Source organism: Hyperolius riggenbachi, chromosome 9, assembly GCF_040937935.1.
Source record: "Hyperolius riggenbachi isolate aHypRig1 chromosome 9, aHypRig1.pri, whole genome shotgun sequence".
NCBI classification, from domain to species: domain Eukaryota; kingdom Metazoa; phylum Chordata; class Amphibia; order Anura; family Hyperoliidae; genus Hyperolius; species Hyperolius riggenbachi.
Window position 1 is genome coordinate 119,777,191 of NC_090654.1, and position 21,652 is coordinate 119,798,842.

At 43.8% G+C, this 21,652-nt stretch overlaps 1 protein-coding gene across 6 annotated transcripts in view; it reads right to left on the reverse strand.

Moving 5' to 3' along the window:
• PAK6 (p21 (RAC1) activated kinase 6) overlaps window positions 1–21,652 on the reverse strand; it is a 168,182-nt gene that overhangs the window by 45,779 nt on the left and 100,751 nt on the right. The window contains exon 1 of one of the 6 annotated variants that reach the window (XM_068253436.1): window positions 13,385–13,446. The exons of 4 other annotated variants lie outside the window; for them this stretch is intronic. The gene's annotated coding sequence lies outside the window, so the exon portion shown is untranslated. Of the gene's footprint in view, window positions 1–13,384; window positions 13,447–21,652 lie in introns of those variants that run through there. One more of the 6 variants, XM_068253441.1, reaches the window with a different exon arrangement.

The window sequence follows — 21,652 nt, forward strand, 5'->3', positions numbered from 1 at the left end:
CAGATGATATGACACTTCCTGCACAGTCACACATAGGCAGTCTAGAGCAGTAGTAAAGAGCAGCACTGCTTCCAGCACATCTGTTTACATTTCTTCCACATGTGGCCTACTCAACCAGGAGATGGCTTTACATCTAGCTCCATAAAAAGGGCAACTACTGTTGTGCTGATGGTGCTGTGCATCTAATACAATGGTCAATGATGCAAAATGAGTATGCAGATCAGGTTTTCTGATTCCACACACTTCAAGCTTGTAGCATACATGGGTATGTCAGAAACTACTGAAGCCAAAACATCAGCAAGTATTAATATTATTATTATTGATTTCTAAAGGGCCAACATATCCCGTGGCGCTATACAAAGTAAGAAAAACAAACATGGAGTACATAATAATAGACAGAATAGTATACATCAAATATAGACACTGGTACAAAATGCAGAATCGATAATTACAATGACAAATGTATCATGATGAATAACATGTATAACAGAGTACAAGCTATGAAATGAATAACAAATTCCAAGACACCAAAGGGTGATAGAGCCCTGCCCTTGTGAGTTTACAATCTAAAGGAATGGGGGGGGGGGCGGAGTGGTAGGAAACCATATGGGCATTGTGTTTTTTAGGTTATCTAGTAAGTAATACAACTTGGCCAGAGGTCAAAAGGGAAATGGTCTAAGTTAGAGCATATGCTTGTCGGAAAAAGTGAGATTTGAAGGCGCATTTAAGGATTTCAAAGGTTGAAGAATGATGCATGTGCTATGGAAGGGCATTCTAGAGGAAGGGTGAGACTCGTGAGAAGTCTTGTATGAGGTGGTGATTCTAGAGGAGGACATAAAAAGCTCATATGTAGATCTGAGTCCCTGGTTGAGTTGGTATCTGGAAACAATTGAGTAGATGTATAGGGGAGAAAGATTGTGGAGGGCTTTGTAGGTTAGGGTTAAGAGTGCATTGGCGGCAGCATTGCGGTGTGGTCTGAGGACCGCACTGCCAAAACCAGGCCTTTGGGGATTACCGCGTTAGTCCACGGTCATTGGCAGCTGGCCAAGCAGGAAGTGACGCTCACTTCCTGTTGAACAATCGATGACGTGCGTGGAAGCGTATTGCGACACAAAATACGCGCATTGCCATAGACCAACATGACTTCCAGTCCACTGAAGGAGCCGCACAGCAACGTAGGTATGTGCGTGTGTTAGATAGGGCACTGCACGGTGGGTAGTAATAACTACCCTGTAGACTTTCATTGCAGTGTGATGCTGGAGAAAATACTGCATGGCACCGTCTCAGTGTGAAAGGCCCCTTAAATGGATCCCCTTGCTAATTGACAGCCAATGAAGAGCTTGGCAGAGAGGAGCAGCAGAGGAGCGTCAGAGGAAGAGCAAGAGATGAATGAGACAAGCAGCCGAACTCATAACAGATTGGAGCAGTGCCAGTCGGTTAGTTGATAGTCCACAAAGCAGTACATTACAACAGTTCAAACAAGATATTTTAAGAGAGTGTGTACTAACATTTTAGTAGTGTCCTAAGAGAGAAAAGTCGGATGCAAGCTTTGTTTTTGAGTTAGAGATGACAGGAGCTGGTTAGGGAAATAATGTGAGGAATAAATGAGGGAGAAGCAGCATGCTTTGGTAACTGAAGTTATAGGGATGCTAGTAACATTTATTGTTATATCAGGTAGAGAGGTGGACAGAGATGGCGGAAAGATAATTAATTACTCATACAGTATTAAGTTTTAAGAAGCGAGAGGTCATGAAAGAGGATATAGCAGACAAGCAGTCAGGAACACGTGTGAGGAGGGAATTAAGGTCTGGGGCCGAGAGGTACAGTTGTGTATCATATGAATATAAGTTGGATTGTAAACCAAACGAGTTGATTAAGTTTCCAAGGCCATACATGTAGATGGAAAAGGGCAGGGACCAAGGAAAGAGCCTTGAAGTACCCCAGAAGACAGAGGATGTGGAAAAGGGATCTGATCTGAGTAATAGACTGTGAAAGACCTTCCAGAGAAATAGGAAGATATCCAGGAGAGAGCGAGGCCCTTTTATGCATACAGGTGAAAGTATCTATAGAAGTAAATTGTGGTCAACAGTATCAAACGCTGATGACAGACCAAGAAGGATGAGTTTGGAATAATGGCCTTTAGATTTAGCTGTAACAAGATCCTTGGCCACAATAGCGAAAGCCAGATTGGAACTTATCAAGCATGCAAGTATGGCAAGCAACTGGCATTTGAGAAGGGTATAAAGATGACACCCTTCTTACTCCCCTGAAGGCATGAACGTAGCTAATAGCTGGTATAGTTATGCTTCCTCTTTTGGTTTACCCAGGATATTGCCCAGGATCTGCTTTTTGGATACGTTACCTTACTACTGCTCACTTATACCTTTTCTGCTTCTTACCACTATTAGTCAGGACCAGTAAAAATATTCCCCTGATCTGTTCTTTGCTTCTGATTGATGTATTATTTTGCTGATGATGCTGGACTAGTTCTACAACTGAAATGAATAAAATATAAATAATGTATAAAAATTAAAAAAAATGACCAATACACACCAAACTTTGAGGTACACCTGATGAGTAAATGGCTGCTATACATAGAAGGGAAGCTACAAGAATGCTAGGAATGAAAAAGTATGGAACTGGCCTTGGCTTTGTACCACCCATGACACTGAATTAAATGCCATGACACTGAATTTAAGTAAAAAGTGTCACATCAGCAACTCTGAGAACATGTATGGAATGTCTCAACATCTCAGACGAGTCCAGGAAGATTGCCACGGGTTGCTGTAGGGAGGGTTACAGAGCCTAAAGCACTTTACACATGACGGGCTGTCGAAAGGAACTTATACAATGAAAGCGTGGGTCATAAAACTAAACACAATCTGAGGCAACATAATGATGGAAAGAAATTTAAAGGTTAGTCACTATGATATTCATCTATTATAAATACTTTGCAATATTTTATCCTTCCTTCTACAAAGACATGAAGAAACCCTTCATGCCTTTGTGGTCATGGTTTTTTTTTTTTTATATACAACTACTGACACACACACACACCAGAACTAACATGGATGTCTGCAATAAAGACACTATTTTATAACATATGAAGTTAAAGGTCTCCAAGTCAGGTACACGTGTGACTACTGAGCTGCAACAGAAGCCAGTTTGTGTTGGCATCACTTATGGCCTCACCTGTAGAATATTTATTATCACAATATAATGCTATGAGAGGCAAAAGAATAGATGGTTCTTCATAACTATGTAATGATGCTCCAGAGACAACACAGAACCCAGCAATTAGTTCCTAAGAAACAGCATGTAGTAATTAAACTGAATTCTCAATCCATTGCTATAAAACAATGTAGCACTGAAACAGCGTACCACAAACATTCCAAGATCTTGGATAAAAACTCACACTGCAATGTGTAACATATACAGTATATATATATATATATATATATACATATATATATGTATATATACAGGTAGTCCCCGGTTACCAAACGAGATAGGGATTGTAGGCTCGTTCTTAACCTGCATCCGTCCTTAAGTCGGAACGCTGTGCCTTCTCTGTCCCCTGTGCTCCCAGTGTCCCCTTCTGTGTCATCTCTGCCCCCCTCTATGTCTCCTTGTGCCTCTCGTGCCCCCTAAGGCAGAGTATGCACAGCAGACCTACTTCACTTGTGTGTAATGAATCTAAAATATATGAAAGTCTAATGTTTATCAGTACATTACAAAAAATAATGAACTTTATCACAATATGCTAATTTTTTGAGAAGATCCTGTATATACAGGGAGTGCAGAATTATAAGGCAAGTTGTATTTTTGAGGAATAATTTTATTATTGAACAACAACCATGTTCTCAATGAACCCAAAAAACTCATTATTATCAAAGCTGAATATTTTTGAAAGTAGTTTTTAGTTTGTTTTTAGTTTTAGCTATTTTAGGGGGATATCTGTGTGTGCAGGTGACTATTACTGTGCATAATTATTAGGCAACTTAACAAAAAACAAATATATACCCATGTCAATTATTTATTTTTACCAGTGAAACCAATATAGCATCTCAACATTCACAAATATACATTTCTGACATTCAAAAACAAAACAAAAACAAATCAGTGACCAATATAGCCACCTTTCTTTGCAAGGACACTCAAAAGCCTGCCATCCATGGATTCTGTCAGTGTTTTGATCTGTTCACCATCAACATTGCGTGCAGCAGCAACCACAGCCTCCCAGACACTGTTCAGAGAGGTGTACTGTTTTCCCTCCTTGTAAATCTCACATTTTATGATGGACCACAGGTTCTCAATGGGGTTCAGATCTGGTGAACAAGGAGGCCATGTCATTAGTTTTTCTTCTTTTATACCCTTTCTTGCCAGCCACGCTGTGGAGTACTTGGACGCGTGTGATGGAGCATTGTCCTGCATGAAAATCATGTTTTTCTTGAAGGATGCAGACTTCTTCCTGTACGACTGCTTGAAGAAGGTGTCTTCTAGAAACTGGCAGTAGGACTGGGAGTTGAGCTTGACTCCATCCTCAACCCGAAAAGGCCCCACAAGCTCATCTTTGATGATACCAGCCCAAACCAGTACTCCACCTCCACCTTGCTGGCGTTTGAGTCAGACTGGAGCTCTCTGCCCTTTACCAATCCAGCTACGGGCCCATCCATCTGGCCCATCAAGACTCACTCTCATTTCATCAGTCCATAAAACCTTTAGAAAAATCAGTCTTGAGATATTTCTTGGCCCAGTCTTGACGTTTCAGCTTGTGTGTCTTGTTCAGTGGTGGTCGTCTTTCAGCCTTTCTTACCTTGGCCATGTCTCTGAGTATTGCACACCTTGTGCTTTTGGGCACTCCAGTGATGTTGCAGCTCTGAAATATGGCCATACTGGTGGCAAGTGGCATCTTGGCAGCTGCACGCTTTACTTTTCTCAGTTCATGGGCAGTTATTTTGCGGCTTGGTTTTTCCACATGCTTCTTGCGACCCTGTTGACTATTTTGAATGAAACGCTTGATTGTTCGATGATCACGCTTCAGAAACTTTGCAATTTTAAGAGTGCTGCATCCCTCTGCAAGATATCTCACTATTTTTGACTTTTCTGAGCCTGTCAAGTCCTTCTTTTGACCGATTTTGCCAAAGGAAAGGAAGTTGCCTAATAATTATGCACACCAGATATAGGGTGTTGATGTCATTAGACCACACCCGTTCTCATTACAGAGATGCACAGCACCTAACATGCTTAATTGGTAGTAGGCTTTCGAGCCTATACAGCTTGGAGTAAGACAGCATGCATAAGGAGGATGATGTGGTCAAAATACTCATTTGCCTAATAATTCTGCACGCCCTGTGTATATATATATATATATATATATATATATATATATATATATATATTGTATTTATTAAGCGCCAACATATTACGCAGCACTGTATATATATATATATATGTATATATATATATATATATATATATATATATATATATATATATATATATATACACACACACACACACAGTGCTGCCCATAATTATTCATACCCCTGGCCAATTTTGGCTTACAGTTACTTTTATTCATCCAGCAATTAATTTTTTGACAAGAAATGACATAGGTGTCTCCCAAAAGATAATAGCACGATGTTCAAGAGGCATTATTGTGGAAAAAAACATTTCTCAACTTTTATTTACATTTTATTTACATTTGAGCAAAAAGGGTCCATTCCAAAATTATTTTTACCCTTCTCAATAATCAATAAAAAAAAGCCTTTATTGGCTACTACAGCAATCAAACGCTTCCTATAATCGCAGACCAGCTTTTTGCATGTCTCCACAGGTATTTTTGCCCATTCATCTTTAACAATCTTTAGCAATCAGGTTGGAGGGTCTTCTTGCCACCACCCTTATCTTTAGCTCCCTCCACAGATTCTCGATTGGTTTCAAGTCAGGACTCTCGCTGGGCCACTCCAAAACGTTAATGTTGTTGTCTGCTAACCATTTCTTCACCACTTTTGCTGTGTGTTTTTGGGTCATTGTCATGCTGAAATGTCCAATGGTGCCCAAAGCCAAGTTTCTCTGCAGACTGCCTGATGTTATCATTGAGAATCCTCATGTATTGCCTTTTTTTCATGGTGCCATTTACTGTGATTAGGTTCCCTGGTCCATTGGCTGAAAAAACACCCCCAAAGCATTAGGTTCCCACCACCATATTTGACAGTGAGGATGGTGTTCTTTGGGTTGAAGGCTTCTCCTTTTTTTACACCACATGAAGGAAAGATCAATAACACAGAAGACCAGAAGTCTTCTTGTTTGTCCAGATGAGCATTTGCAAACGCCAAGCGAGCTTTTGTGTTCCTTATCTGGAGAAGTGGCGTCCTCCTTGGCTTGCATCCGTGGAACCCAGCAGTGGCAGTGTCCGTTGGATTGTCTGCCTTGAGACATTGCCACAAGCAGAGCCCAGATTCACCAGGGTGGCCTTGGTGGTGATCTTAGGATTCTTTTTCACCTCTCTCACTATCCTCCTGGCTAGCACAGGTGTCACTTTTGGCTTCCGACCACGTGCTCTGAGATTTTCCACAGTGCGGAAGATCTTGTATTTTTTAATAATGCTTTGCACTGTACCCACTGGAACTTGAAAACATTTAGAAATTGCTTTGAAGCACTTTCCAGACTTGTGAGCAGCCACAATGCACAGCCGCGGGTCCTCATTAAGCTCCTTTGTCTTAGCCATGACTGTCCACAAATCAACTGCAGAGAGCTGCTGTTTTTCACCTGTTGAGTTGTTTAAAACAGCTGTTCCAAATTAATCAGGGTAATTAGGATGCTTTAGAACAGCTTAGACTATTTGGAATGGTATAGAACTTTGGATGTTCCCACAGACTGTGGCAGATTGTGAAGGATTTGAATAATTTTGGACTGGACACTTTTTGCTCAAATGTAAATAGAAGCTGAGAATTTTTTTTTATTTTACAAAATAATGCCTTACTAGTATTTTGGGAGACACTTATGTCATATGTCATGTGTTGTTGAATAAAAGTAACTTTAAGTTAAAATTTGCCAGGGGTATGAATAATTATGGGCAGCACTGTATATATATATATATATATATATATATATATATATATATATATATATATTTACATATACTGTGTGTATATATAATATATATATATATATATATATATATATATATATATATATATATATATATACTGTACATATCAGTAGAGATGTCTCAAACCTCCGATTTTCGGTTCGCGAACCTCCGCCAAACGTTCGATTCGCGCAAACTCTCGTGAACCGCGATAGACTTCAATGGGGAGGCGATCTTTGAAAACTAGAAACATTTATGCTGGCCACAAAAGTGATGGAAAACATGTTTCAATGGGTCTAACACCTGGAAGGGGGCATGGCGGAGTGGGATAGATGCCAAAAGTCCCGGGGGAAAATCCGTATTGGATGTAAAGCAGCGTTTTAGGGGCAGAAATCACATTGAATGCTAATTTGCAGGCCTAAAGTGCTTTAAAACATCTTGCATGTGTATACATCAATCAGGGAGGGTAATTAGAGTACTGCTTCACACCGACACACCAAACTCACTGTGTAACACACCACAAACAGCTGTTTGCATAGTGACGGCCGTGCTGGATTGGTGCGCACCATGGCGAGATTGCTCTTCCTCACTCAGTGATGTCAGGTAATGTCTGACTGCCTTATCAACTTTCAATGGTTCTTTCTCTAACATTGTTAAAGCTTACATCTATTTTTTAAAATACTTGTTCTACTTGCTGTTCATCAGTACCTGCAACGAGAATCTTTTATGGAGGGCAAGTCTGCAATTGTGAGTGACCACTGGTAATGGCCTGGGAAACCTGGTTCGATTCCGGTCCGGAGTGGGAGCCTAAGAAACGGCAGCGGCCTTCAAAATTCAGGAATCCGCCTGGAGTCCTGGACCCTGTTGGTGGTGGCGGAGAAGACAGTCAAGCGGCCTGCGGGCAGAGGTGCTGTGTGGGGAGCGACTTAGTCTTGGGGCAGGCAGCCAGTCACACGGTGTGCAGGCAGAGATGCTGTGTGTGGGGACTGACTTAGTCTTCGGGCGGGCAGTAGCCCTCCGGGATCCATGCCTCATTCATTTTGATAAAGGTGAGGTACTGAACACTTTTGTGACTTAGGCGACTTCTCTTCTCAGTGACAATGCCTCCAGCTGAGCTGAAGGTGCTTTCTGACAGGACGCTTGAAGCAGGGCAAGACAGAAGTTGGATGGCAAATTGGGACAGCTCTGGCCATTGGTCAAGCCTGCGCACCCAGTCGTCCAAGGGTTCATCGCTGCTCAAAGTGTCTACATCCACACTTAAGGCCAGGTAGTCGGCTACCTGCCGGTCCAGGGTGGATCCGGAAGCGCTAAGTCGAGGCGTTGGACTAAAGAATATCTGCATGTCCTACATCACCATGAGATCGCTGGAGTGTCCTGTCCTTGCCTGCATGAACATGGTAGAAGGATTACTGGCAGTGGTACCTTTATTGCGTTGTGCTGTGACATCACCCTTAAACACATTGTAAAGCATAGTTGCCAGCTTGTTTTGCATGTGCTGCATCCTTTCTTCCTTCTGGTGAGTTGGTAACATGTCCGCCACTTTTATACCGAGGGTCTAGTAGCGTGGTCACCCAGCACAGTTCATTTCCCCTGAGTTTTTTTATATGGAGGTCCCTCAACAGGCTGGCCAGCATGAAAGACGCCATCTGCACAAAGTTGGATCCAGACGTACTATCCATCTCCTCTTGCTCTTCCTCAGTGACGTCAGGTAAGTCCTCCTCCTCCCCCCAGCCACAAACAATACCACGGGAAAGTCGAGCAGCACAAGCCCCCTCTGACACCTGCTGTGGTTGTTCTTCTGCCGCCGCCTCCTCCTCCTTCTCCAAAGAAACACCTTCCTCATCATCCGAGTCTGACTCCTCTTCCCCACATGACTCTTCCTCCTCCTCCCCCCTCTGTACTGCAGCAGGTGTTGAGGAAACATCTCTGTTGAAAATTGCTCCCACAACTGTTCCTCCCGTAACTGTTCCTGTTCACGCTCCTCCAAAGCTTGATCCACCACTCTACGCATGGCACGCTCCAGGAAGTAAGCGTACGGTATCAAGTCGCTGATGGTGCCTTCACTGCGACTCACCAGGTTGGTCACCTCCTCAAACGGCCGCATGAGCCTGCATGCATTTCGCATCAGTGTCCAGTTGTTGGGCCAGAACATCCCCATCTCCCCAGATTGTGTCCTTCTACTGTAATTGTACAGGTACTGGGTGATGGCTTTCTCCTGTTATAGCAAGCGAGAGAACATGACCAGGGTCGAATTCCAGCGAGTCGGGCTATCACATATCAAGCATCTCACCAGCAAGTTGTTTCTCCGCTGAATGTCCGCAAAGCGTTCAATGGTTGTGTAAGACCGCCTGAAATGCAGACACAACTTCCTGGCCTGCTTCAGGACATCCTCTAAGCCTGGGTACTTTGACACAATTCTTTGAATGACTAAATTGAGAACATGTGCCATGCAGAGTACATGTGTCAGCTTTTCCAAATTCAATGCGGAAATGAGATTGCTGCCGTTGTCACACACCACGTTGCCGATCTCCAGCTGGTGCGGGGTCAGCCACTGATCCACCTGTTTGTTAAGAGCAGCCAGAAGAGCTGGTCCAGTGTGATTCTCCGCTTTGAGGCAAGACATGTCTAAGAGGGTGTGACACCGTCGTACCTGGCATGCAGCATAGGCCCTGGGGAGATGGGGCTGTGTAGCTGAAGAGGAGATCGCAGCACCAGTAGAGTTGAACTTCCATTCAGCCAAGGAGGAGGACGATAGCGAAGAGGATGTAGCAGGAGGAGAAGGAGAGGAGGTGGCAGGAGGCCTGCCTGCAAGCCGTGGAGGTGTCACAAGTTGGTCCGCTGCACAGCCACGTACTCCCTGCCTGCCATCGGTCACCAGGTTGACCCAATAGGCTGTGTAAGTAATGTAGTGGCCCTGACCGTGCTTGGCAGACCAGGCATCCGTGGTCAGGTGGACCCTTGACCCAATGCTGTGTGCCAGAGATGACACCACTTGCCTCTTCACTTCACGGTACAGTTTGGGTATCGCCTTTTTAGAGAAATAATTGCGGCCTGGTATCTTCCACTGCGGTGTCCCAATGGCCACAAATTTAGGGAAGGCCTCAGTGTCCACCAGCTGGTATGGTAACAGCTGGCGAGCTAACAGTTCCGCCAAGCCAGCCGGGCAAGGGGGTGACTGGCAGAAGTTGTCTTTTTCCACTCAAAGATTTCTTTCATGGACACCTGGCTGCTGTGGGCAGAGGAGCAGGAACCGCTCAAGGACAGAGGCGGAGTGGAGGAGGGTGGCTGTGAAGGTGCAAGGAGAAAGCGGCTGAAGATGCTGCACCTGAAGGAGGAAGAGGAGAAGGAGGGTGGCTTTTCTTTTGTGTGCTGCTTTTGCTCAGGTGCTGTTCCCATTGCAGTTTGTGCCTTTTCTCCATGTGCCTTCATAAGGCACTTGTCCCTACGTGGGTGTTGGCCTTTCCACGGCTCAATTTTTGGAGGCAAAGAGAACAGATGACATTGCTTCAAACTAAGGCAGACACACTAAAAAATTTCCAAACCGCTGAGCCCCCCTGAGGTGATGGCACTATGGTGGCATCAGCAGCTGATGTTGAAGGGCATGTTGGCTGGCTGTACATAGGTGGCGATACATGCCGCCGGACACTGCCACCAGCTGTTTCTAATGACAAGCTCCCCCTGCTTCTTTCAGGAACTCGTCTCCTCTTACTCCTCTCTGACTCCCCCTCTGAACTGTCCCCCTGTTCATCTTCTCTATTGGGAACATATGTGGGATCCGCATCATCGTCATCATCATAATCATCCTGCCCAGCTTCGCTTGCCTCAGACACCTCCAAAACTGCACCAACAGCAGGTACTTCATCATCCCCCTCCGCACACATTGCGTCCATAGTGTCGCCTAACTCAGACATATGAGGTGGTGTAACTTGCTTAGCACCTTCATCTGGTTGTAACAATAATGGCTGTGCATCAGTGATTTCCCCACCAAATAACTCCTGTGAACTGTCAAATGTAGCGGATGTGTTACTTGGAGTAGCGCTGGTGGGTGCGGAAGATGAGATGTTCTGTGTTACATAGTCAACCACGTCCTGACAATCTTGGGAGTGGATGGAACATGCCTGAGCACTATACTTTGGTCCAGGGCCGCACGAAATCACATCAGCACAACCTCGCACAGACCTGCCAGGTGGCCTTCCTCTGGGTCTGCCTCTACCTCTGCCTCTACCTGTTTTGTCAGTTTTGTCCAAATCGGGGGGAATGAAGTGAAAGGTATGCACTGACTTGACTAATACAATGTGCAGTCACACAGGTGCAGTTAACAGGTATGCACGGAGTGGTATATCACACTGCGTGCACTCACGTAATGTGGGTGCACTGAACACAACAGGTAGGTATATGCAGTGATGAGGTGGGTGCACTGAACACAACAGTTAGGTGTATGCAGTGATGAGGTGGGTGCACTGAACACAACAGGTAGGTATATGCAGTGATGAGGTGGGTGCACTGAACACAACAGGTAGGTATATGCAGTGATGGGTATTACAATGTGGTGCACATTGTAATACCCATCACTGCATATACCTACCTGTTGTGTCACACACAGACAGGAAGCGGAAAGGCACAGTGACACTGCATGCGTTCAACTCACGTAGGTAGGTGGGTGCACTGTGAACAACAGGTAGGTAGGTATATGCAGTAATGGGTATTACAATGTGCACCTGTCACACACAGACAGTTAGCGGACAGGCACAGTGACACTGCGTGCGCTCAACTTACGTAGGTAGGTGGGTGCACTGTGAAAAACAGTTAGGTCGGTATATGCAGTAATGGGTATTACAATGTGCACCTGTCACACACAGACAGGTAGCGGTCAGGCACAGTGACACTGCGTGCGCTCAGCTCATATAGGTAGGTGGGTGCACTGTGAACAACAGGTAGGTAGGTATATGCAGTAATGGGTATTACAATGTGCACCTGTTACACACAGACAGGTAGTGGACAGGCACAGTGACACCGCTTGCGCTCACGTAGGTGGGTGGGTGCAAAGTGAACAACAGGTAGGTATATGCAGTGGTGGGTAATGTGCACCTGTCACACACACAGGTAGTCACTGAATGTGCTGGGCGTGGCAGTGGCACACAGTATGAATTATCTAGGCTGTCTATGCAACACAAGTGTCAGTGGGACACACAGAAAAAGAAATAGATCACAAGAACAAGATTAGCTCTCAAAAGAGCTGTTGTGGGGTGCTTTTTTAGCAATAAGAATCAGCAAGGAGCAAGCTAAGAAGCCTACAAGAGCCTAACTAATCTTTTCCTATGAGAGAGTCTGCAGCAGCTGTCCCTTCTCTATTTACTGCAGGCACAGGAGTGAGTAAAATGGCTGGCAATGTCTGCCTTTTATAAGGGGAGAGTGGCTCCAGGAGGGAGTGTAGCCTGATTGGCTACAATGTGCCTGCTGACTGTGATGTAGAGGGTCAAAGTTGACCGTAATGGTGCACTATGGGGGCGAATCGAACTTCCGGTAACGTTTGCGGTTCTCCGCGATCGCGAACGACCGGAAGTTCGCCTGGAACCGTTCACCAGCGAACCGTTCGGCCATCTCTATATATCAGGAGAATAGGTTCTAATCATCTAACCCCTATAATAGACAAAAAAAATTTGATCGAGAAATGTGTTCAAATTTCTAGAAAGTCAAACCAGCAGGAGGAGCTCAATCCCTGCATTTTACTGATTATGAAAATATTTGTTTATTACTAATTTGATAGATAGATAGATAGGACTGAAAAATAACACATATGCACTCCAATTATGCATGTGTGGTCCTAACCAGTCACGTGGGGCTATTGCTGATACATACACGGGAAAAGGGTGCACCCAGAAATTTGGACACCGGATGATATTCTACTACAGTTTTACCTAACCTACCTCTCACATTAACACTCCTTTTACCTACTCCTAACACTAACCCTCCCCATCCCTTCCTACACATTTCTTCCTACCAGTTACAAGTCCGGCACCCAAATAATACACTGGGTACTGGTATAGCTGCAATTAACATGTTACCCAAATACAGCCCAAGTTACTTGCCTCATTGCTGAGAACCAGCATGCCTACTCCGTTGTATGGCAGGAGAAGTATGACAGCTAAAATCTTTGCCTACGGCACACTAAGCTAAAATTAGAAAAAAAAAAGAATTCTCATTGCTGCAAGCTGAATACACGAGACTTACCATAATGAAAGACATTGTTCCTAAAATTACAAAAATAAAGCTTTAAGTTGTACTTACCTTTAGTAAAAGGCTTAACCCAGTCTAAAGAAGGTTCCTAATAAGTATCTAGTTACAGGAACGCAAGCGCCAGCAGACATTAAAAAACAAACTCCCGAACCTTGGGAAAGTGGCAGTTTGATGGATAAATTAAGTGGAATATTTAGAATGTCAGCCAGAGATTGAGGATTAAGTGTATGAGCAACGCACTCAAACCACTGATGCTGCAGGCAAGCCCAATCACAAAAGAAAGGGGATTTAATTGTTTTATAGTTAGGAGAGAAGTCACTTCCGTATTCCAAGGTGAATCATCCGTGTGTGATTACAAAGTGACTACATGCAGATGAACTGTGAAATCAAGCAACATATCTAAGAGCTTAGTGTTTCGCTGCTGGCCAGAATAAAATATTACCTTCACAGAGTAACCACACAGGTGCAGTTTGGGTCATCGAAATATATTTCTCACAGTACCATGAGTTACAAACTTCTCAGAAAGCTCTGTCAGTGCCCTGCCCACCTTGCAGTCTGTACAGAATGATCCCACTGAGCCCTGCCCACCTTGCAGTCTGTACAGAATGATCCCACTGAGCCCTGCCCACCTTGCAGTCTGTACAGAATGATCCCACTGAGCCCTGTCCACCTGGCAGTCTTTTTAAGAATTGGCAAGTGCTGGTCATCTTTACTTTTTTGCACTTTAGTTCTTGTATATGTTACGGCCAGAACCCGAAGTTTGGCCAGAACTAGAAGTGGCCGGCCACTTCGGGTTCTGGCCGGCCAATGCGCGAACTGGCCGCTGCGCTGCGGCCAATGTGAGAAATGAAACAATTCCTGTAAGGTTAATGTGATGTTGTGGCCGCAGCGCAGCAGGGCAAAATGTATCACACATCTTTACTTTATTCAATGGCATTAAGCCGCCCGGCTTTTTCCTCTGCCTCTCTCTCCTCCCCCCCGCCTCTCTCTCCCCTTCTCTTATGGGCAAAGCCGGGCGGGGACACGCGTGTCCCTCCGGAGTCGTTCGTCGCGGCAGGGGAATCCTGCCGTTCTTGCAGAGCGCGTGCTGGCAGAAGCAATGTCTGCAGCCTCCCCGCTCTGCTCTCCTGCCGCGAGGAACGACTCTCCTGGACACGCGTGTCCCCGCCCGGCTGTGCCCATAAGAGAAGGGGAGAGAGAGGCGGGGGGGAGGAGAGAGAGGCAGAGGAAAAAGCCGGGCGGCTTAATGCCATTGAATAAAGTAAAGATGTGTGATACATTTTGCCCTGCTGCGCTGCGGCCACAACATCACATTAACCTTACAGGAATTGTTTCATTTCTCACATTGGCCGCAGCGCAGCGGCCAGTTCGCGCATTGGCCGGCCAGAACCCGAAGTGGCCGGCCACTTCTAGTTCTGGCCAAACTTCGGGTTCTGGCCGTAACATATACACCATCTGCAGCCATGTAAACAGCGGAGACGCCACATATCTCCCAGCATTCCTGTTGTATGAATGAAATGTGTAAAAAATATCAGATCATAGACTGTGGCAGAGTCAGGAGATGGTGAGATCATATCTCACATGTGGCATGGGAAAGCCTTGTGTTAGCCCACAGACACATACACCTTCATAACAAAGAGAAGTCCAGAATGAACTGCTCCACATTCTGCCCTGGGCACCTGTAGCTGTCACTACGACTCCAGGATGGAAAATGAGTAATAATAGAGTACACCCCACTGAGCCTAGCAGAAACTGTCTCAGGGTAGTTTGATAGGTACATGCAAGTAAATTCAAACGTAATACTATATCTGTGAAACTAAGCAAAAGCCACTGAGAAGGAAAAAATAATATCTTGATCTCCACCCAAAAGAGACAAGAATCTTGTTCAGCAGGTATATCTATTAGTTATTTCGCCTGCTGATAGCTCAGGAAACAAATTTAGAAACAAAGACAGCTGCTGCACACATATATAATCATTTAAGAATTCAAGAAAAAAAAACAAAAAAAAAACCCTGCTGTTCAGTTTGTCTAGACATTGTTAGCAGAATAATGAAAAACAACAAAAGAGTATAATATGCAGTGAAGTTCTGGGGGGAAAAAAGGCGTGAAATGCCTTAAAACAAATTATGGTGCAATCAGTTTTTTTTTTTAAGTAACTAGAAGTAACTAGAAGCAGCTGGTGTGGAAGCAGCAATCTTGCATAATAAGGTACATTTATGGGGGCAAAACCAGGATTTTCAAGGGGGGGGATTCCTGAAAGGTATCCCTCAACCACACACAATACAATATAATAATATGGTAGGACATCATGCTGGGTACACAATACAATTTCTCGTCTGACAGGATCTGACAATTATTTCCTAAATGTCCGATCTGCTCACGATCGACAATGGGATCGATCAGGAGCTGTTTGTATGCAGATAATAATGAGGACAGTCGACATTGGTAATGAAGGGGAAAGTGAAGCATTCACACAGCAGGGCACAGGGCTGTGCTCATACCTGACTCTGTTAAGTTCCCCAGAGCTGCTCCATGCTCTGTACATACACTGCTACTCCATGCTCTTTACACACGCTGGTGCTCCATGCTCTGTACACACACTGCTGTTCCATGCTCTATACACATGCTGCTGCTCTATGCTCTGTACACAGCTGCTGCTACATCCAAAGTCAACTGTAGCAGGGAAGGAAAGGAGAAAGGGGGCAGTGCTGTGAGCTGCAGGATGCCTGCAGATATTCTGGTGTCTCAACTTGTGCCTGTCCCCAGACACTGCACCGGCCCTGATCTAAGGGGGGATTCTGGGCAGCTGTAATCCCCCCCCCCCCTGCTTTTGCCTATGATTTCAGTGAGAAAGCGTTGCAGTCAAAGAATTACAATTACAGTTAGTATACCTTCCATGTGGAAACTAAGTATTTTAGCCCCTTCTGGTTCTTTTGTTTTTTCTTAGAACCTATGATAGAGTGGCTAATCTGCTGGGGGATAAATTACGACTATGCATGGGCGCAACAATCACTCCTGCGACCCCTGCAAGTGCAGCCATTTAGCAAAAAATGCTCCCTGTTCACTCACAAAAACCCATCCCTGCCACCTCCTCTCGCCATGCACAGTAGCGCGAGTAGCGTGAGTAGCAAGAGCGTCTGCAATTTTTCCCTGTTTCTAGATGCTGCTTCACAGCAGAACACTCTCTGCTGCCATTCGCTGGCTCCCGATTAAGTGACCTTCATGGGGTTTGAGGACGAATGGGGCCCCACGCTATCATTTTTGCAGGGGGTCCCTATTAAGCCTAATTACGATCCTGCGACTGTGGTTCTGTTTTATGAATATTTTAAGAGAAATATCCAGGTCCAGTGTTACTTTCAATGGTTAAAACTACTGGCCTATTAAAACTTTAAATTTTAAACGAGGCTGACCAATCAGAGCTTTGTTGACCTCTCAATCCCCATCTTCTGCATTCAAACCACAGATGGGAATAAAAAATAAAGAAAGCTCAAAGATGTTCTACCCAGTTGGTGCTCAAGGGTCAGTGGGGACAATATACATCAAATGTTCCAAAGATGCCATTGATGGGTTTCAAATGGCCAGTTGGCCACAAAAGCAGGTGCTTTAAATTTGATGTATGCAACTCTCATAAATTGGCAGGCCGCTATAAAACAGCATTTATTTAAATAATTTATAGAGAACTTCTATACACACTATTGTCATTTCTCCGTGTTTGTGAAAAAGCCCAGATATATATATATATATATATATATAAGCCATCTGATTAGCATTTACAATGCATCGCCATAGCAACAGAAAAATACATGAGAAAAGAGGAAGAGGCTATCATCTATAACAATGACCTTGAGAAGGGCAGGCAATGTACTGTTCCTACCGCAATAACCAGCATGATAGGTTGTTGCCAGAAACCATGCACTGTAGACTCTATTAGGAGAAATCTATTCACTGACAAGACAGGACAGAAGTATGCGGCCAATCACCGCAGGGCGCAGCTGCTCATTATACGCAGCATTATTATACAGTTATGTATGCGGTTCAAGTGGCATAACTAGGACTACAGACGCTCCGTACGAAGCCTCCATATAATGTGACCTATATTACAAGGCCTGTACATGCTTTATGATGATGCTTTACTGTCCTAAACTGTTAATCATGGTCTCTAATGATCCCCTCCATTGTTTTTACTGTAATTAGCTGCAGATGGGAAATAAAGCATGCATATTTTATGCTGTCCCAGAAAAGCCAAACCCAAAATGCAGAGCAGTTTGCGCTGTACACCGTATAATGCTACTGTATAATCAAGACCGGATTTATACTATGTGTACCTCTAGGCCAACTATGTTGTGGTTCCCCTCCTATGTGCAGCAGCGCCTCTCCTATTCCACGTGCAGCCCCCTCTTCCATGTGTAACATCCCTGTACAGCAGCCCCTCTCTTTCATGATCTACTCTCTCAGGGATCAATTTTCCCTTTTTCATGTGTTGCTGCTCATTTTCAGCCCCCTCTTTCATATGTAGAAGCCCTTATTCACGTTCAGGAACCCCCCTGGGCAGCAGCCGCCCAAGGCCCAGGCTTTTGTGGCCTTTCCAGAAATCCGGCCCTGGGTATAATGCCATGTACCAACTGCGTTTGATTTCCAGGGGGTCAGTTTAGTAAACATTTGGGCTATGCCGCCCTTGTCTTCATAACACAGTAAGGACCAGTGCACATGAACTATGCAGTGTGAGGATACCTTAAATATGCACCTTGTACAGAATTTGCAGTTTTCCAAATGCAGCAGAGCGGAATGTACTGTATGCAGTATTTAGATACATTTTGTGCCTCCGTCATAATCGATAGAAGCGTATAAAATGTGCAAGAACGCAATCCCGTTATGGTTTTTAGTACCTGCCTAAGAAAAGGAATGGAAATGCAAACATGATTACAAACATGCATGGCAATGCAACTGTGGTCTGCAGTGAATATAAAAAAATCCTTACAAATGCACTGCTTTTTGTATACCACAGACATAGTGGGAACAAGCCCTATGGACCCGTTCACAGAGAGGGGTTGTGATGCAACGTAATGGAGGCTCTGTAAAGCTCAACACACACCATACAATCTTGGTTGTACAGAATTACCAAATCTATGTAGTATAAGGGCCAACAGATTGAAATTACCTTGAATGATTGATTGGATAAGCTCTTATACTATATGAAAGTGGTAAGATTGAACAACCAAGATTGTATGGTGTGTGTTGACCCTAAGGCAGAACATTGCACTGCAATATAAAAGCTACTTGACGTTCACAGTGTTCAGTACGGTGTGCGGCATCCCAACATACTGCATGCAGTGCGTTACCGCAAAACACGCACATTAACAGTGACAGTGAAGCATACTTTCCATTGACTGCATGCATCACTGTATGTGACCGTATAATGTGTCTATATAAAACGTGAAGTCCGGCACCATCAGTTGTATAAATGCTCTTTACTTCAAAAGACACATTGACAAAGAAAGCAACGTTTCGGAGGGGACACTGACTTTGGCTTGAGAAAGGAGGGGGTCCCCTCCGAAACGTTGCTTTCTTTGTCAGTGTCCCCTCCGAAACGTTGCTTTCTTTGTCAATGTGTCTTTTGAAGTAAAGAGCATTTATACAACTGATGGTGCCGGACTTCACGTTTTATATTGTAATTGGAGACAGGAGAGCTACCTATCTTCTTGTCCTGGCACATCACAAGAATAACCACAGGAGTGCTATCTACCAGTACTTTCTACCGTATAATGTGTCATCATTTCCGTTCCATTGTGTACCTAAAAAGAACATAATGCCCACTGAGAATGTAGCACCATTTTTAGCACCCAGGCATCTTAATGGCACATTAAAAATGCATTATGAAAAAAAAAACTTACATTTTACCTATCCTTTATACATTTCAAAGTTTAGCAGAGTTTTTTTTACCCTACTTCCGAGGCCTGGCCAACTACAGAAATTTCAGGCAGAAGAGGACTGATGTAAAAGCTTTCATCAGCAGGGGGGGTGGGGGACTTAGGACACTATGCTTCAAAGAGTTTAGAGAAGTCACAGATGCTATCTTCACACCTTTCCCTGTATAAATAATAGGCAGCTCGAAGGGGAGGGGGGGAACATGGCAGTTCCTATAGCAATTAGAAACCAGAAAAAAGTGGCGCTTGGTTCCCTTTAAGGAAACCTGTAATGCAGGGCAGGATTACATGTCAAAAGACCATAGGTGCAAAAGACCTGATGCCTTAAACTCCACCCCTTGGAAGATCCCACACCTTAAAGGACCACTACCATGAATAATTGGCAAGCACATACATATAAAATCTACCGATGGCTGCTATGAGCAGGTGGTTGCTACCACAGGGTACCCATTCAGCAACGGGCTGCAGGCTGTCTAGAGAAATGCAGGTCTCCTCTAGTCTGTGGAATAAGCGTACAGACGGGATCTGAACCAACTTTTATGGTCAACAGGATAATATGTAGGTACTGATTATTTTTTTAACTGAATCAACATATAAGTCTTCATATTACAGGTCTGTATATTTTTACTTCCTATCCATGTTTGTCTGCTGCTCATCACAGCTGTAATAATTATAATTATTGTAATGGTAATTATACCTAAACAGATGATATCAGACTCCAGTGATGAGTCGCCAAAAGAACTGTATAGACAAGAGAGATAACGCTCTGATGTGAAAAGCATTCCTAGTGCTGTACTCACTTAGGAGGCCAAACCAAAGAAAAATGTCAGAGTCACGCAGGAGGGGAGAGGACACTCATAAACAGCACACATGCATCAAAATGTAAGGATTGAATGAAAACAATTGTAAATTGAAGTTTCAACCTGATCTCCTGCAAAGTAATTCAGTCCTGTTTAGGTGGTTGCACAAGATACAATAAAACCTTTGTTTTTTTCAATAAAAGTGATCGGTTGTATAGAAAAGTGGAATGTTTCAATTTTTTTTCAATCAAGGAATATTATTGAATTTCCCATTTTATTTGATATTAGTCGATCGGCCATGTTGGAAAATTCTGATCATTTTTTCCAGGAAATAGAATGGTGTAGGATAGATTGTAAATTTCTTGCTTTTTTCAGACATTTTTTTCATAACTTGTGGAGGAAAAATGCACACTTGTGTGATATATTGGTCAGATTTATCAGAGGTCATTTGGAAAAATTCACTTTAATTTTAGAGTCGAAAAAATATAAATGTAAAAAAGTGTATTATTTGTGGTGATGTCACTTAATGCTGGCCACGGCAATCTGATGGGCAAGAAGTGGTCTTATATTACATAAAAGTGGAAAGATTGCCAACAGATCACCTCATCTGATGGTGCCGTGTGTTGCTAACACAGGCATCAGGGACCTTGTTCAGGTTAAAGCCAAACACTTTGATCATACTAAGCATACTACCCTACCCTTCCCTTCTCTCCTTTCCTCCCTTCTCCTCCCCTCCCCCTGCAACAGTGGCTGGATAGTGTACTGACACAGGAGACCAGGGTTTGAATATTGTCTCTTCCTGTTCAGTATGCCAGGACCTTTCAGTAAGGAGACCTTGGGCAAGACTCCCTAACATTGCTACTGCCTATAGAGCGCGGCTCTGGTGCTTTGAGTCTGTCAGGAGAAAAGTGCAATATAAATGATCTGTGTCTTGTCTGTTTATTTCTGTATATGGCAACACATTGATACCTCCGATGAAGTGGTGAGGGCACCGCAATATGCATTAGGTCCCCTTCCTCCTCGTCACTTATGGCAGCAATTATGAGATCTGTTTGCAATATCGTTTGTATGTTTTGTATTGTATGTTTATTTGATTGAACATTACTTGTCAGCCAGCTATTGGAACCTCCTTTGTCTGCCCTGTATCCATTGCTATTGAACACTCCATCGGTTGCTTTGTGTTACATATGTACTCCTTCTGTAGATTGTATTGAATGTTATTGCATATTTGCTTTTTTTCGCTCATGATACAGTATGCTGATGGCTGAGAGGGACAATGAAAATAGCTTTCATTTAAAATGCCAAGCAGAGCTCTTGTCCACTTTAAGATTCATTCAAAGTACTTTAGAAACATAGCTGAAACACACACACCAAACAAGTGTCCATGTACACCGACCCCTATTATTATTATTTATATAGCATTGTCATATTCCATGGCACTGTACAGACACATATTTAAGTTACATAGACAAACAAGCATATTCTGTATCAATGTACAATTGTATAGCACATTGTTTGCTCAGTAAACATACATGGGTCAGGCAACAAATACAGTTATACAAAGATACAATAGGAGAGAGGGCCCTGCCCATGCA